The sequence below is a fragment of the Erpetoichthys calabaricus genome, chromosome 6, assembly GCF_900747795.2.
Source record: "Erpetoichthys calabaricus chromosome 6, fErpCal1.3, whole genome shotgun sequence".
NCBI classification, from domain to species: Eukaryota; Metazoa; Chordata; class Cladistia; order Polypteriformes; family Polypteridae; genus Erpetoichthys; species Erpetoichthys calabaricus.
In genome coordinates, this window is record NC_041399.2 from 163,318,072 (window position 1) to 163,334,009 (window position 15,938).

Here is a 15,938-nt window from a genome sequence, read left to right on the forward strand (position 1 = left end):
TATTATTTAGTTCCTTGTCATTCAAACTTTCATCTATTCAATACACATGACTTTGAGCTACATTTTTTGTATGAAAATGTGCTATATAAATAAAAATAAAAAATTTGAGAATCAACAGTTGAATATATCTCCGCGTGTAAAAGGGATTGTTAATGGTTAGCTGTTGTTTGATTACCTTAAATTAAGAGTTTAAAAAGAATTATCTTATCGATTATATGTTATAAGGTCATCACAAAAGTATTTCGAATTTGCAGTAAGAAATGTAATTGCCTTGCTTCATTCCAACACCTGATACATACATATTTTGAGTCATGGTGGTCCTTTTAATAGACACAAGGACAATACTTAAGCTACATACAGTACCAGATTGTTTCACATTCTGAAGCGGAATAGACACCTTCAGCTAGTATGATATGTGTTACATGTAACTTGATTTGGTAGCATTTTTAGTAAAGAGTGACAATGTATATTGCAAAACATGTAGTAATTTGTTATTAAATGTGCTGAAATGCCAAAGCTGCACATTAAGAAACCAAATGTGTCTCATGCAAAGAAGCACAAGACATACAACTTATTGCAATTATGTGTCACTACATAGATGAAGACTCAGTTAAAGCAAAAACCTGGTTTCTTAAAAACCCGCATTTACATGCACGAGTCCACCTATGGAGTTCTTTCTTGGCAAAGCATTCCAATGTCATTAAACTGCACAAAAATGAGTTAAACATCCTTGTCGGCCGCTGTGAATCTGAAAACGAGCTTGGAACCTGTGTCTATCAAGCAGTGTTGGGAAAGTTATTTTTAAAAGTAACTTAGTTACAATACTCATTGCTTACAAGAAAAGTAACTAAATATGTTATATCGCTATTTTTTTATAAAATGTTATGCATTGTGGAGTGTTACTTTTGCATTACTTTTTCTTCTTTTATGTGAAGAACTGCACATTTGACTGTCCAGCATTTGTTATTAAATCATAAGCCCATATATGAACCTTCATGAAACTGACCATAAATACATCCAAACGTGATAATTTTCTTGTGTTTTATAAATGCATTTAATCCTTCGTATGCTGTGAAGTATATAACATCCATCCCTTTTTAACTTCCCCAACCTCAGCCACTAATGATTAACAGTATGAACACTAGCTACATCACCAGTGGCCTCATGTATAAACGGTACATATGCACAAAAATGTTGCATATGCACGTTTCCATGCACACATTGAGATGTATAAAAACTAAACATGGCATAAAGCCACACACAATTTCGCAGCAGCCTACCCCTTGCGTATGCAAGTTTCTGATTGGTTTTGCAAACTGGCGGCACCCAGTGTCAAAGCAGAGCTACTGTTTCTGTGTGGTCTCCATTTTTTCAGATTCACGTCAATAATGTGGGATTTATCAAAAATATCGAAATTAATTGCATATTGTTTACAAATTTAAGGAACTTGATTGTAATCATTCTGTAACTATATAATGGTGCATGCAATGGCCAAACTATTTGAAATACCATACTCAGCCATGCCGCAGTTTATTTGAATTTCTCCCATCCGGCAAACATTTCAGAGCTTTTCATGCACGGACCTCGAAACTAACAAACAGTTTCATCCCAAGAGCTATAAATGCACTCAATCAGTCCATCAAATGCTCTCTGTAAAACTGTTTGCACTTATAATTACAATTACCTCACTGTAAACTTACACTACAATTGTAATATTGTGCAACTTAAGCCACTTTATGATCCTTTTGCACTATCTGTACTATATATGCATGTATATTGTACTTATGCTTTCATACTATATATTTTTGTTGTTTTTATTGTATTATTGTTATTATATAATTTTATAGGAAAATACGTTTATGAAGGATTTGCAAATTGAATCTCATTTTACCATACAATGACAGCAAAGGAATTTGATTCAATTGAATAGAAAAGAGCGCATATTTACAGATAAATTGTTAACTTCATTTAAATAATGTATACTAAAAATAATTAAACGTGGTGACACTGTGGAGCAGTGGCAGCGATGAGCTGGCACCTTTTCCAGGAATTGTTCCTGCCTCGCGCTGTATGCTTGCAGGGTCTTGGATGGATAGATGGATGGAATAATTTAACATGTACTACAAAGATTTTTTAATGTTCCTTAAAAGTTTTGAAGAATCGGCGTTCTAAGCTTACAGGTGGTTTTACATTTATTACATAGCATATATTGTGGTGATTGGTAACATCAGTGTTTCCCAAACTCGGTCCTTGGGACCCCCTGTGGCTGCAGGTTTTTGCTCCAACCAAGTTCCTAATCAGTGACAATACCTGATAACACTGGTCTCATTTAATTAGCTGGTATTTTTTTTTTCTTTTATTTGACATTCAGAAAAGCATAGCAGCATGATTTTTACATTTATAAGACATATATATATATATATATATATATATATATATATATATATATATATATATATATATATATATATATATATTTATATTTATATATATATTTTTCTGCTTTTGCTATAGGTTTAAATGTTTAACTCTATTTTGTTAATTTCATTATACTTTGCCCTTTCTCTGTGCAGTTCTTCCCCCTTCGTTGTATCTTAATAATGACAATTTAAAACGAGCAGATCAGACACCCAGGCAAACAACACTGAATAATCATAGACTGCAACTACTTTAGAGTCAAACCCACTAATTAGTAAATAATGGATTAATTAAACAATTAGAACACCTTGAAAAGCAGAATGAAAATCAAGGTGAAAATACTGTTAAAAAGAAAAAAAAATACATTACTCCTATATACTGTAACTGCTTGGTACATTTTAATATTTTTTTTTTTTAGCAAACTTAGTTTTCTAATTTCTATATTGTTCCCTAAACACAGAACTTGGGAAATATCAGTTCACTTAATTAGCCCATGAGTTCAACTAAAAACAGAAGCTGGTTGGAACAAAAACCTGCAGCCACAGGGGGTCCCCAGGACCGAGTTTGGGAAACACTGGGTTACATGGAGAAAGAAAATGGAAGGACAGGAACTGGGGGTTGGTACGTATGACAGAAACAGTACTGCCGCAACAAATTATTTCACAGAGGGTCGCGTGCGTCCCAGCAAGCATCTAGTGGGAAGCAGGAACAATCCCTGGACAGGGCTCCAGCGCATGTCTACTGTGTCCCCATGTTTAATACATGCTTTAATGCATTTCATCATGAAAATTATATTAAGCATACATCTTAGTATTCTAAAATGTTCAGAGAGCTGTAATATCATGAATGTATTGTATTCTGTGTGGCATTCAGTGCCTGCACACTCCTGTCTATGAAAGAGAAAGCCCATTTAAGAAGTGCATAGTGATTCACACACATTGAACACATAGAAAACGAAGCATTTAATGTGCTACTTTAGTTACGATAGGATTTGAGGAACTCTAGTAAATTGAACATCGATTGTAAGATGAAGTTTATGATGTTTTACTTTAGTGACAATATAAACTATGAGATTAAAGTGGAAATTTCAAGATTAAAGTCAACATTTTGACCTTTTTTTCTTCACTGTGTCCCTATTTTTTTTCTCTGCACCCTGATACGCTTTCGTTTGACACTCAGCATTTGGGCCTTGACTTGCATTTTTCACATCGACTTTGACACCTGACCACTTCTTTTTTACTTCAGGCACTGTACAACTTTCTGAACTTGAACTTTTGAGTGTCATTCCATCAAGTTCCTTTTGTTGCTCATACTTCTGCCTAAGCCACCAAAAAGTACATTTTTCCTTGCCTCCACTGGTGAAATTATTTTTTTTTATATGTGCTTTTGCCATTGTCTTTTAAAAAAAACACTCAACTGAAACGGCTATTTATGCTGATTTACCGTATTTTTCGCATCATAAGACGCACTTTTTTTTCCCCAAAAGAAAGTTGGAAATGTCTGTGCGTCTTATGGAGCGAATATTGCGTCACAGACCATGACGTGTATTACCTGACAAAAGTCGACATCCAGGGGTAGAGGGCGACAAAACTCACAAAACTCACTGATATGTTACAGGCATTCCCTCTGTGCTTGGAGGAATGTTAGACTCATTGACTCAGCATCTAATCCTTGCGTGTGCGTGAGTTGCCAAATGTAAACAAATGTACACAAAGGCAAGATGGCATCGACATCTCACGAGGGAGCGAAGCGAGTGCAGAAAACAAATGTTTTGCGCGTTATCACTGAGTTGGACTCTGATTTTCAGAATCTGATTTTGTTGAGAGTGATCAGGAGATCGAACAAGAGAGTGAGGAACTGGCATCAGCTGATCGGGACACCATTCGTGCAGCCGATACACCTATGGCAAGGTTCGTGTGGGAGGAATACCTAGACATTGATCTGTGGGAGCCAAACTGGCTACCGGACTTCACAAGACAGTATGGCTTGCTGTTGGACACGACAGCCGCTGGACTACTTCAGGCTGTTCTTTCCTGAAGCTGCCTTTCAGCTACTGTCAGACGAGACAAAAAGGTATGCAGAGCAATTTTTTGATTCGAGGGCTGTGCTTGCACCGCATTCTTGTTTTTCAAACTGGAAACCCACAACAAAACACGAGATGAAGAGGCTTTGTGGCATTACAATTATAGATGGGACTAGACTGGCGATATAACTTCAGGGAGCATTGGTCCAAACGTGCGTGATGATAGGTACATGCTCCTGCAAAGTGATTGTGAGCGACTGAGCTTCATAAATTCTGACACTAGCAATGAGGAGTTCTTGGGGTTTCCATAAAACTAGAAGAGTGCTTGAACCTTAAAGTCTCTCCTTATTTGTTAATGACAGTGATGATGTTTCTTAATACCGTTGTTGAATTTACACAGTTGAAATATTATTCTGCTATATTTTATTAAACATATTATTACACCATTTGGTTCAGAATATTTTTTTTCTTGTTTTCCTCCTCTAAACCTAGGTGTGTCTAATGGTCAGGTGCGTCTTATGGAGCAAAAAATATGGTACATATTCAAATATGCAAAATTCTGGGAAGAGCTGGGGTGGGGTGGCAGGCACGTGCACGTATGTTACATTTCATGGTGACCAGCATTTATGGAGCGGTTGTGCGTGGAAGTTGGCTTATGTACGGTTTTGTGCATCTGAATATTTTTGTGCATATGCACATTTCCACTTTTCTCCGCACACCATGTTTTAGTGTGAATTCTATGTGTGCATTATACATGAGGCCCTAGATCACTGTTTCAACAAATCTAATAGATGGATTAAAACTAAACTGACAATTTATTAGTATGCTTCTGTTACTGGATTACACTCGGCACTCTTTTCTGCTTGGCTATGTGATTGAGTGATTTAGTGTGCTTCTTGCCTTACACCCAGTGCTGCTGGGATAATAACAACACATTTATTTTTTTCTTTAATAAAATAAGTGTTGTGTTTGGTTACTTGCTACTTTAAAAAGTAATCAAACTTTTTAACACATTACTTTTAAAGGTTTACCCCAACATTGCTCCTGAGATTGTACCACTGAGTTTAGTACTGTATATTCTTCTTATTGATGAATTCTGAAATACTGAAACATATTATTTGATCCAGGAGAAGGAATAATGCCATCATCAGAGCAATTGTTTCTGGAAATGTATCTTCTGGATGTAACTAACAATGACTGCTGAAAGTGAATATGATACTCAGCAGAACAAAAGAGTGCAGACTACAAAATCCTTAATTGTAACGCGATTAAGGGTTACATGTGTAATTACCTGGGTTACTCATGGAGAAATGCAAATTTGTTAACCTGGTTTCTCAGAGACCAATAAGCCAGTTTCTCTAACCAGAATAAGGGTTTACAAGACATTCTAGGAATCTAGAATCTAGGAAGTGTCTTTGAATGAGCAGGTTAATAAAGTGCACATAAATGCACTGTCTGCTGCAACAAATTTCTGGAAATATCTTTCTAGGATTCAGCACCATTCTTTTATAAAAAATTACATTTTTTGACGCTTAATAATGGTGGCAGAAAAGGTACTCTTACAATTTCTCCTGTTAATTCTCAACTATGCTGAGATCTCTTCATTGGGGCATCCATATTATGTGGCATAAACTCTGTTATCTTGCGGTTTATAAAATTCATTGGCCACTTTTCCACTGTGAATGAGGTCACTGTCACCATAGATTTCACTTCCTTCCAATTTTAAATTCTTCAATGCAGGCTGAAGGTGGTCACTCAGAACTCCTTTGCACAAATAGAATACAACATTCTGTGAGTTCCATGCAATGCTTTATTCAAAAAAGTCCATAAGTAGACATTACTTTCACTTTATTTCAATCTATGAAGTTCATTCAGTGGATTGTTTTCTTGATGAAATGTTGCTCCTACATTAGACCGATATTTACAATCAAATATGTTAGACTTGCTTGTCTGTCTTTCCTTGCATTCTGAAGCAAAGAACAGACACCTTATTGGGATGATGCATTTCCTTTATTGTTGAATGCCTATATCATTTTAATTCTGCATCAGACATTAAAACTTGCACAATCTTCATCAGTATGGCCATTGCAATGCCAAATGTGCCCCAACATATAACCCTAACTCAAAGCCACAGAGATATCTTCTTCAATGATAGAAAAAACTAAAAAAAAAAAGTGGATCTGACAAGATGGTCTCAAGATACTCTTTTTGAACTTTTCTTTCCTTTAAAGCACCATTAACATCTATTTAGTTTGCTATGACAATTTAAATGTTTCCTGACACTCTTGGTTTTACAGCTTCATAGCTTACAGTAGATAACTTTCAGTATTAATCCACTTTGCATTCAGATATTATAACATAAAAATACAACAACTGCTTGTTCTACAAAAGCAATGAGGCCTTTTGTAGACCATTCTCCACCCAGGTAAACAAAAAAATACTGATAAAATGTCTTTCTCACTGCACATGCAGACTGAAACTTATTGGTTATTCTGAATATCATTTACAAAACTTTGTTTAATATAATAATGCTCTATCAGTCAATGTAGCCAGTTCACATAGCCATACCTTCAATTAATTGCAGCAGGTGAATACAACTGACATCTATTTGGTTGTTCGTAGATCAGTGAGCCAATGTGAAGTTCACAGAGGAAGTGAAAATTCAACAGGTTTAGAGATGTGAAAAAAGTGGGCTGGACAGGCAGTTAAAATGTAATGCAGATTAGAGAGATACAGTCTCACAAGTACATGGGAGCAAAGAAAGCTGTGAATTTTTTTCTATTTTTAAAGAAAGATATGCATACTGTAATTTCCTTTAAACCTCTGAATCACTTCATAGACTTTTTCCCACAGGTTTAATATGTAACTATCACTATTGGACCTTGATGTACCAAAAGATTTCCAAGATATGTTAAACCTTTTTTATAAGACACACAGAGAGACCAAAACTTCACATAGTACTCCAGATGAGCACTCACTAGCTTACTGTATTTTAGTTTATATATAGCCTCCCTTGACTTGTACCCCATACACTGGGCTATCTAATTCCTTACTGTCAATCCTATTTGCTTTTCAACACTATCTATGACTCGTAGGTGTGCTTTCAATTTTTAAGCTTCCCATTTTGTTTTCAAATACAACAACTGCACTCCATATATGAAATGCTTTAACCTACATTCAATTTCATCTGCCACATAAATGCCCAAGTCTAAAGTCTGATTTATTTATCATTCTTTTGGTTGTGGCTATCCAGTATTCCACTTAGTTTTGTGTCATAAGCAAAATTGCCTAGGTTGTTAGTTACATTTTTGTGCAATCAATTATATAATTTACAATGAGCAGTGGCCCAGCACTGATCCTTAAGAGATACTATTTTTAAGATCTCTCAATTCAGAAAAAAACTCCATGTACCATACGTCTTTGCTTCCTTTGCATCTATACATCTGGCCTGGAACTCCCAGTTCTTTAAGTCAGTTCACAAGCTTCTCATAGTAGACCTAATAAAATGCCATTTGAGGATTCATAGAAAAATACTTCATATTTACCTCTGTATGTTTTTGTTCTTTCCTCAAAGAATTCCAACATATTAGTGAATCACAATCTCCCACATCTAAATCTGCACACAAACATTTGTCCCAGTTTACTTTTTAAATTACAGTTAGGTCCATAAATATTTGGACAGAGACAACTTTCTTCTAATTTTGGTTCTGTACATTACCGCAATGAGTTTTAAATGAAAGAACTCAGATGCAGTTGAAGTGCAGACTTTCAGCTTTAATTCAGTGGGGTGAACAAAACGATTGCATAAACATGTGAGGCAACTAAAGCATTTTTTTAACACCATCCCTTCATTTCAGGGGCTTAAAAGTAATTGGACAAATTAAATAACTGGAAATAAAATGTTCATTTCTAATACTTGGTTGAAAACCCTTTGCTGGCAATGACAACCTGAAGTCTTGAACTCATGGACATCACCATCTGGGTTTCCTCCTTTTTAATGCTCTGCCAGGCCTTTACTGTAGCGGCTTTCAGTTGCTGTTTGTTTGTGGGCCTTTCTGTCTGAAGTTTAGTCTTCAACAAGTGAAATGCATGCTCAATTGGGTTAAGATCAGGTGACTGACATGGCCATTCAAGAATTTTCCACTTTTTGCTTTAATAAACTCCTGGGTTGCTTTGGCTGTACGTTTTGGGTCATTGTCCATCTGTATCATGAAACGCCGCCCAATCAATTTGACTGCATTTAGCTGGATTTGAGCAGACAGTATGTCTCTGAACACCTCAGAATTCATTTGGCTGCTTCTGTCCTGTGTCACATCATTAATAAACACTAGTGTCCCAGTGCCACTGGCAGCCATGCACGCCCAAGCCATCACACTGCCTCGACCGTGTTTTACAGATGATGTGGTATGCTTTGGATAATGAGCTGTTCCACACCTTCTCCATACTTTTTTCTTGCCATCATTCTGGTAGAGGTTGATCTTGGTTTCATCTGTCCAAAGAATGTTTTTCCAGAACTGCGCTGGCTTTTTTAGATGTTCTTTAGCAAAGTCCAATCTAGCCTTTCTATTCTTGAGGCTTATGAGTGGCTTGCACCTTGCAGTGCACCCTCTGTATTTACTTTCATGCAGTCTTCTCTTTATGGTAGACTTGGATATCAATATGCCTACCCCCCGGAGAGTGTTGTTCACTTGGTCGGCTGTTGTGAAGGGGTTTCTCTTCACCATGGAAATGATTCTGCAATCATCCACCACTGCTGTCTTCCGTGGACGTCCAGGTCTTTTTGCGTTGCTGAGTTCACCAGTGCTTGCTTTCTTTCTCAGGATGTACCAAACTGTAGATTTTGCCACTAGTAATATTGTAGCAATTTCTCGGATGGGTTTTTTCTGTTTTCGCAGCTTAAGGATGGCTTCTTTCACCTGCATGGAGAGCTCCTTTGACTGCATGTTGTCTGTTCACAGCAAAATCTTCCACATGGAAGCACCACACCTCAAATCAACTCCAGGCCTTTTATCTGCTTAATTGATAATGACATAACGACTGACTTGCCCACACCTGCCCATGAAATAGCCTTTGAGTCAATTGTCCCCTGAAATGAAGGGATGGTGTTAAAAAATGCTTTAGTTGCCTCACATTTTTATGCAATCATTTTGTTCACCCCACTGAATTAAATCTGAAAGTCTGCACTTCAACTGCATCTGAGTTGTTTCATTTAAAATTCATTGTGGTAATGTACAGAACCAAAATTAGGAAAAAGTTGTCTCTGTCCAAATATTTATGGACCTAACTGTATGTTGTATCAGGTAAAAATGTGCCCTACTAAAATTAAATTAAACTGTTTCCATTTTCGAATAGGCACCATCCCAAAACACTATCGAATGTGTGACTGCATATTATGGTCACTAATTCTCAATGGTTCAATCAGCTCTTCCCACTGCATTCCTTCATGTAATACACATTTTACTATAAATATAATTCATAGGACAAATGTAAAAAATAAATTCATATTTTTCTATTAACAAAAAAGGGCCACTACTTTACCATTTACACAACTTGCTTAATAGTGCCTCCTGAAGCCAGGTCTGATTAAACAGATTTTGCAGACAGGCATGATGGCTGCTTAGTCATTTAGGGCTGATGAGTTGGAAGGGTTGTCCACAGGATTTTTAGAACAAAAACGGACATGGTTGTGACGTACATGGACTGCCTATTTAGGTCTCTGTATCTTTTACAGTAAAGCAGAAGTGGAATCATTGTAATATCTACTTTCTTTCTCCTTTCTGCTATTTACTACTAACACAACTACATCTTAAACAATACAATTGCAACTTTTTTGTTTATTGTGGTATTTTTAGGGCGGCACGGTGGCGCAGTGGGTAGCGCTGCTGCCTCGCAGTTGGGAGATCTGGGGACCTGGGTTCACTTCCCGGGTCCTCCCTGCGTGGAGTTTGCATGTTCTCCCCGTGTCTGCGTGGGTTTCCTCCGGGCGCTCCGGTTTCCTCCCACAGTCCAAAGACATGCAGGTTAGGTGGATTGGCGATTCTAAATTGGCCCTAGTGTGTGCTTGGTGTGTGGGTGTGTTTGTGTGTGTCCTGCGGTGGGTTGGCACCCTGCCCAGGATTGGTTCCCTGCCTTGTGCCCTGTGTTGGCTGGGATTGGCTCCAGCAGACCCCCGTGACCCTGTGTTCGGATTCAGCGGGTTGGAAAATGGATGGATGGATGTGGTATTTTTAATAAACAAGATATTCAATTACTTGCTTTCTCCAGCCAATCCCTACATAAGATAATTAAAACATAAGAAATTCAACAAACGAGAGAAGACCATTCAGTCCATCAGGATCGTATGTTTAGCTAATAGCTAAGCTGTCCCAATATTCCATCCAAATACTTCTTAAAGGTTTTTAAGGTTTCAGGCTCCAACCATATGACTCAGTAGTTTATTCCATATTCCCACAACTCTGAATAAAGAAGTGCTTCCTGGCTTCAGTCCTAAATGAACTTCTGCTTAATTTATTGCTTAATGCTATGGCCAAATAAACTTGTCCAAAGATGAAGAAACTTTGAACTGTTAAGGGTCTGACAAAAACATGGTTTCACCAAAGCAAAAGCTACATAAAAGATTTTGTAATACGTTTAACATGACTCTGAACAAATATTGCTGAAATATTTCTGAAAGCAATACAATTACCGTAAAACTGAAAACACGCCAAATGTATTAAATACTGAAAATTTTCATAAAGGAGGTTATATCATAAATAAAAGAAAATGGGCAATTTAGGGTGGGGCAGCAGCTTGAGGACTAACATCACATGATCTTACATGACAGTGAAAGTACACCTTGTCTGTCTTTGCTATAAGCTGCACAGAAAATATTATACAGTGGTGGCTCCTAACTGCCCTGGGAGTGTGCAGTGTCTGCTGGGCTTTATTCCAGTCCAAAACAATTTTACATTCAGTGCATATCTCTTATTTTTAATTAACCTAACAGTTTAGTGAGCTGGCATTTTATTCTGATTGTAAGACATTCCAAAACATGTATAATTTGGCCAAACTTAAATGCTTAGGTTTCCTTTGACATTTTAATTCATTCTTTTTTTATTGAGCTTGCTCCCTTTATTGAATCCAAATACTGACAACAATGAATTCTAAAGGACAGCAATTACTTCAGCACTATAGTCACTCATCTTTTCATTTGTAAGAAATGTTTCTTAATGAGCAGACGAGTGAAAATTGCAGTGAAATAATAGCTCCCCTTTAGAACACTGCTCACTGCAAATGACCAGCATCTGAATGCAATTATGAATTTAAGATTATGGCAAAGAATAGGAATATTTATGAATTTGTTAAAAACACTATATTGGACAAATGATAACCTCACTATAAAAGCAATTAAATGTAAGAATGACACACTGATTGTGATATTGGATGGAATAAAAACGTGCAGTCATGTGAGTCTCCAACACTAAACTTGAAAACAAATGTTGTAGAGTGTATATAATGCTAGCTATATATTTGCATCTTTATTTTAGGGAAATGCCATACGTAGAATAATGCTTTACATTTAGAACTGTAATTGACTGTTAATACATTAAAGGATATGTTCTGTATTTTTCAAGTTATTCACAATCATGGTATATATTTATTAATTTGTCACATAAAAATGTGTTCTAAAGTGAAGCATTTTTTGTAAATTAAAAAATGTTTTGTCCGTTGCAACTTATAAGGAGGCTGAGGGATGTCTGGAACCATAGGAGAATGAAAAAGCCTTAACACTTACCAAATATATCCACTCTGAAGTTTCAAAGTTGTCAATTTAAGAAAACGTGCCTTCCACATTTATGAGGCATCCTTGTTGTAATGAAAGAAAACTAGAAATAAACCTTTTATCATAGACTCTTGTAGCTATTTTTCTTGAAGTAAGAACACATTTCCTGTTTGCTTATCTGCTCATAGTCACTGTAATGGATGGAGTTATGACAATCCCAACAAGCCCCAAGTGACAAGTTACATTTTGCTAATAATCCCATTTTTGCTTCTGCATTTCTGTTTCTTCAGCGGTTGTGTTGTGCTATGGCTTGTAACAACAGACGGATGCACACTCACATATTATGATTATTTTTACCTAAAAAGAAACAACCGCACCAGCCTATCACATTCTGAGTTAATATTTTACATAGCCTACAGAGCAAGATCAATGACATGTGGCAGCATAGTGAAAAAAGTACAAATACATTTTACTGTACTTCCCACAAATAATAATACATCTGAAGTGAACTGATTATACTGCATTGTATTTTTAATAAAAGCATTAGATTTTTGAAAAAGTCAAGTCACCTGCAGATCACAATTTCCTTAGTGCTTTGTGTACATGCACAATAAAACATACTCAAAAAAATGAAAAAGGAAGAGTATACAAACCATTAATCAATTTTTTTAATGCATGATGAGTCACTCTTGATAAGGTCTTGGTACTTGGACAACATGTTTGAATAACTAAAGTCACTGACACTCACTCATTTCAATCCATCCATACATATATGGGAAAATTGTGTAAAACTCATGCAGACTCTGGCACTGTGAGGTAGGAATGGCAGCTCTGTGCAACGCCTCTGCCTACGCGAAACCATCTGTATTGAACTTACTAAACTTCAACCTTATTAAACCTTGGTGAAATTGCATTGCTAAATTAGCCCTAGCCTCTGTGTGTATGTTCACCCTGCAAACGACTGGCTCCCTGTCCAGGTATTTTTCTGACGTGTGCCAGATGCTTACCGTCATAGGCTCAAGCCCTGTGTAAGTGAGTTAGATACTGTAGATAAATGGACACCTATAACATCTATTTAGTTCTTGTCACATTCAATCCTGTGGCAGCAGGCAGCTTTATGGGAAAAAAACTAGCCTCTGTATACTGAAATAATATGTGATCAGAAGTTTCCTTTTTCAATTATTACTGTCTAATTGTTTACAGAACAAAAACAACAATTCACAGCTGGACATCATCAACACGCAATAATCCCAATAATGGTGCTCGGCGATGATTTTCCATGGTTGCTGAACTAGTGCCACGGGGGAAAACAAATCAGATAGGTGGTGACATGAAGAACACAGCCAGTCACCTTTTCAAATGGCTGAATCTCACAATCCCAGAAGGGATTCTACTCCACTGAGCTCTTGAGCAAGGCCCTTAACCTGTAGAAAGGCCCCAGGGGCACTGTACAATGACTGACCCTATACTCTGACCCCCATAGTCACACAAAAAGACAATGTTTCCTTGGGGATTAACAAAGTATATCAAATCAAAATCAAATCAAATAATGGATTGCTTTTATATCTTCTAAAACAACATGATACTCCATTTTGAAATATTTGTGTAACATCAACACATGGATCAATACTCGATTTTTGGCTTCAAAAAGGGGTGCATTCAATAAGTTTTAAGACTTTTCTTTAAAATGGGACCCTGGTATCTAAACCTCCATTATAAAACACAAGAGCTGGCTATTTTTTTTAATTGTATATTATATGCTACACAAATAGATTACAATTTCATGTGGCAAACTAATCTCTCCACATATAAAGCTATAAAACATCTATCCATCTGCTGTCTATGCCTACGAATAATGCCGTCCAGCATCCATAAAAGAGTGAGAATGTCTGATAAACAAAGGCAAATGACGAACTTAAGACAGTAAATATGTGCAACCTACATCTGTGTGTCACGTTGTCCGGTATCCACACCGACGCTGGAAAGTCCGACGAAGAAAGGCAACAAAGAAAAAAGGATATAAGGCATATCCCGTGAACAGAGGTTTGTAAATGCACAACACAATCAAAGCACACAGACTTAACCCTTGTATCATAATGCTCGTTTTAATAAACTAGCATTTTGCTATTCTGGTATATACTGTACCATAACAGTGAAAAAACAACTTTGACTTGAAAGAAAAACTGAACTTATCCATTAAAGTAAAACTTTAAATACTTATCAACATAATTAAGCAATCTTAAAACCACAAATTATCAAAAGAACATTACACCAGAATTAGATTCCATTGGATACATGTATGCAATTTCTTAAGGAATGATTTTAGGCATTAATGATGATATTAGATATAAAGCCTAATCTGATAAAGAAGCCTCAAAACTAATTATATATATAAATATATATATGGTTCCCTGTATATGACTGCGTTTCCTTTGAATGCAATTATAAGACTTGGTGAGAAACAAGCCTACTGTGAGCTCAAGTCAGGAACCAATTTTGAACAGGATGCTGTTCCATTACAGGAAACTTGTCTGACACATTCACCAATATATATATATATATATATATATATATATATATATATATATATATATATATATATATATATATATATATATATATAAATATATATATATATACACACACATTTTGTCCAGGGTCCGTCCCTGGGTCCTCTGCAAGTGGGCTGTGCCTAAAACGCCTAGAACACAGCGTGGTGGTGTTAAGGTATGGTAATTACATGGCGAAGGTGTAAAAACTGCTTAAAAAGTTCCACTTAAATTTCATCTTAAGTTGAATCTCCTTAATACCATATAAATCAACATTTTCCATTACAGCTGGCTCCAGTGACGCACCGATTCTACTCCGAGCTCCTCACCCTATCAATAAACCCAGACCCACGGCACACGAAATTCCGTTTTAACCCGCTATCTCTTCACCCACAGCTCTGTGAGGAGCTTCACTTCACTATTGCGGTCTGGTGCAATTTCCGTACAACTCGGCAATACCGCATATTATTCCTAGTCAATGCACAAATTGTGTCTTCTGTCCTACTTCTTTTTATACAATCCGCCTTTTGATAGTGGAAGCAATCCAAAGCACCTATCGACATTGATTATTTGATATACTGTAGTGTTTTTGTTTTCTATAACGAGCACTATCCAAATGAGCTCTAACATAAATAACCCTATGGCGCAACTGCCTGCGTGTGTGTTTTGAGAACTTGCTGAGTGACTTCGCGGAGTTACACAGCAAGTCAACTTCGGTGTAAGATCCAGAGGCTCGTCGACTACGCCATACTCTCATAAAAAAGATACGCACAATCTGTTCCGAATTTAACAGTAAGCAATGATGTAATTCAAACAGATGATATAATCTGCTAGAATCAAGAAAATCTGCTCCATGGATTTGTAACTAAATTTTGATTTAAATCTCAGCGATTAAGAACAGAAAGGCAACCCTTCCTGAAAGAAATGGGACAGACTGCTAGTGATTTATACACGCACTAAACACCTTAAATCAGATGATTGTTTATATGTAAGTCAAGTGCAAAGTCTTCCACCCCAGTTGTGACTGCAACCTATAAGCGCCTCTCGCAGCCACATTCATCATTCCTGTTCACTTGCGCAACTTCTCAATCCGTCACACCCTATAGCACTCCCACTTTAAAAAAAATCACCTCTAAAACTCGAAAGGCTAGTCGTGCACAGCTACGTAAGGTTGCCGCGTTAGTTA

At 36.7% G+C, this 15,938-nt stretch overlaps 2 protein-coding genes across 2 annotated transcripts in view; one reads left to right on the forward strand and one right to left on the reverse strand.

Moving 5' to 3' along the window:
* Positions 1 to 15,938, forward strand: part of myd88 (MYD88 innate immune signal transduction adaptor) — a 399,089-nt gene that overhangs the window by 306,831 nt on the left and 76,320 nt on the right. The gene's annotated exons all lie outside the window — the stretch shown is intronic.
* Positions 1 to 15,938, reverse strand: part of map3k22 (mitogen-activated protein kinase kinase kinase 22) — a 182,000-nt gene that overhangs the window by 165,435 nt on the left and 627 nt on the right. The gene's annotated exons all lie outside the window — the stretch shown is intronic.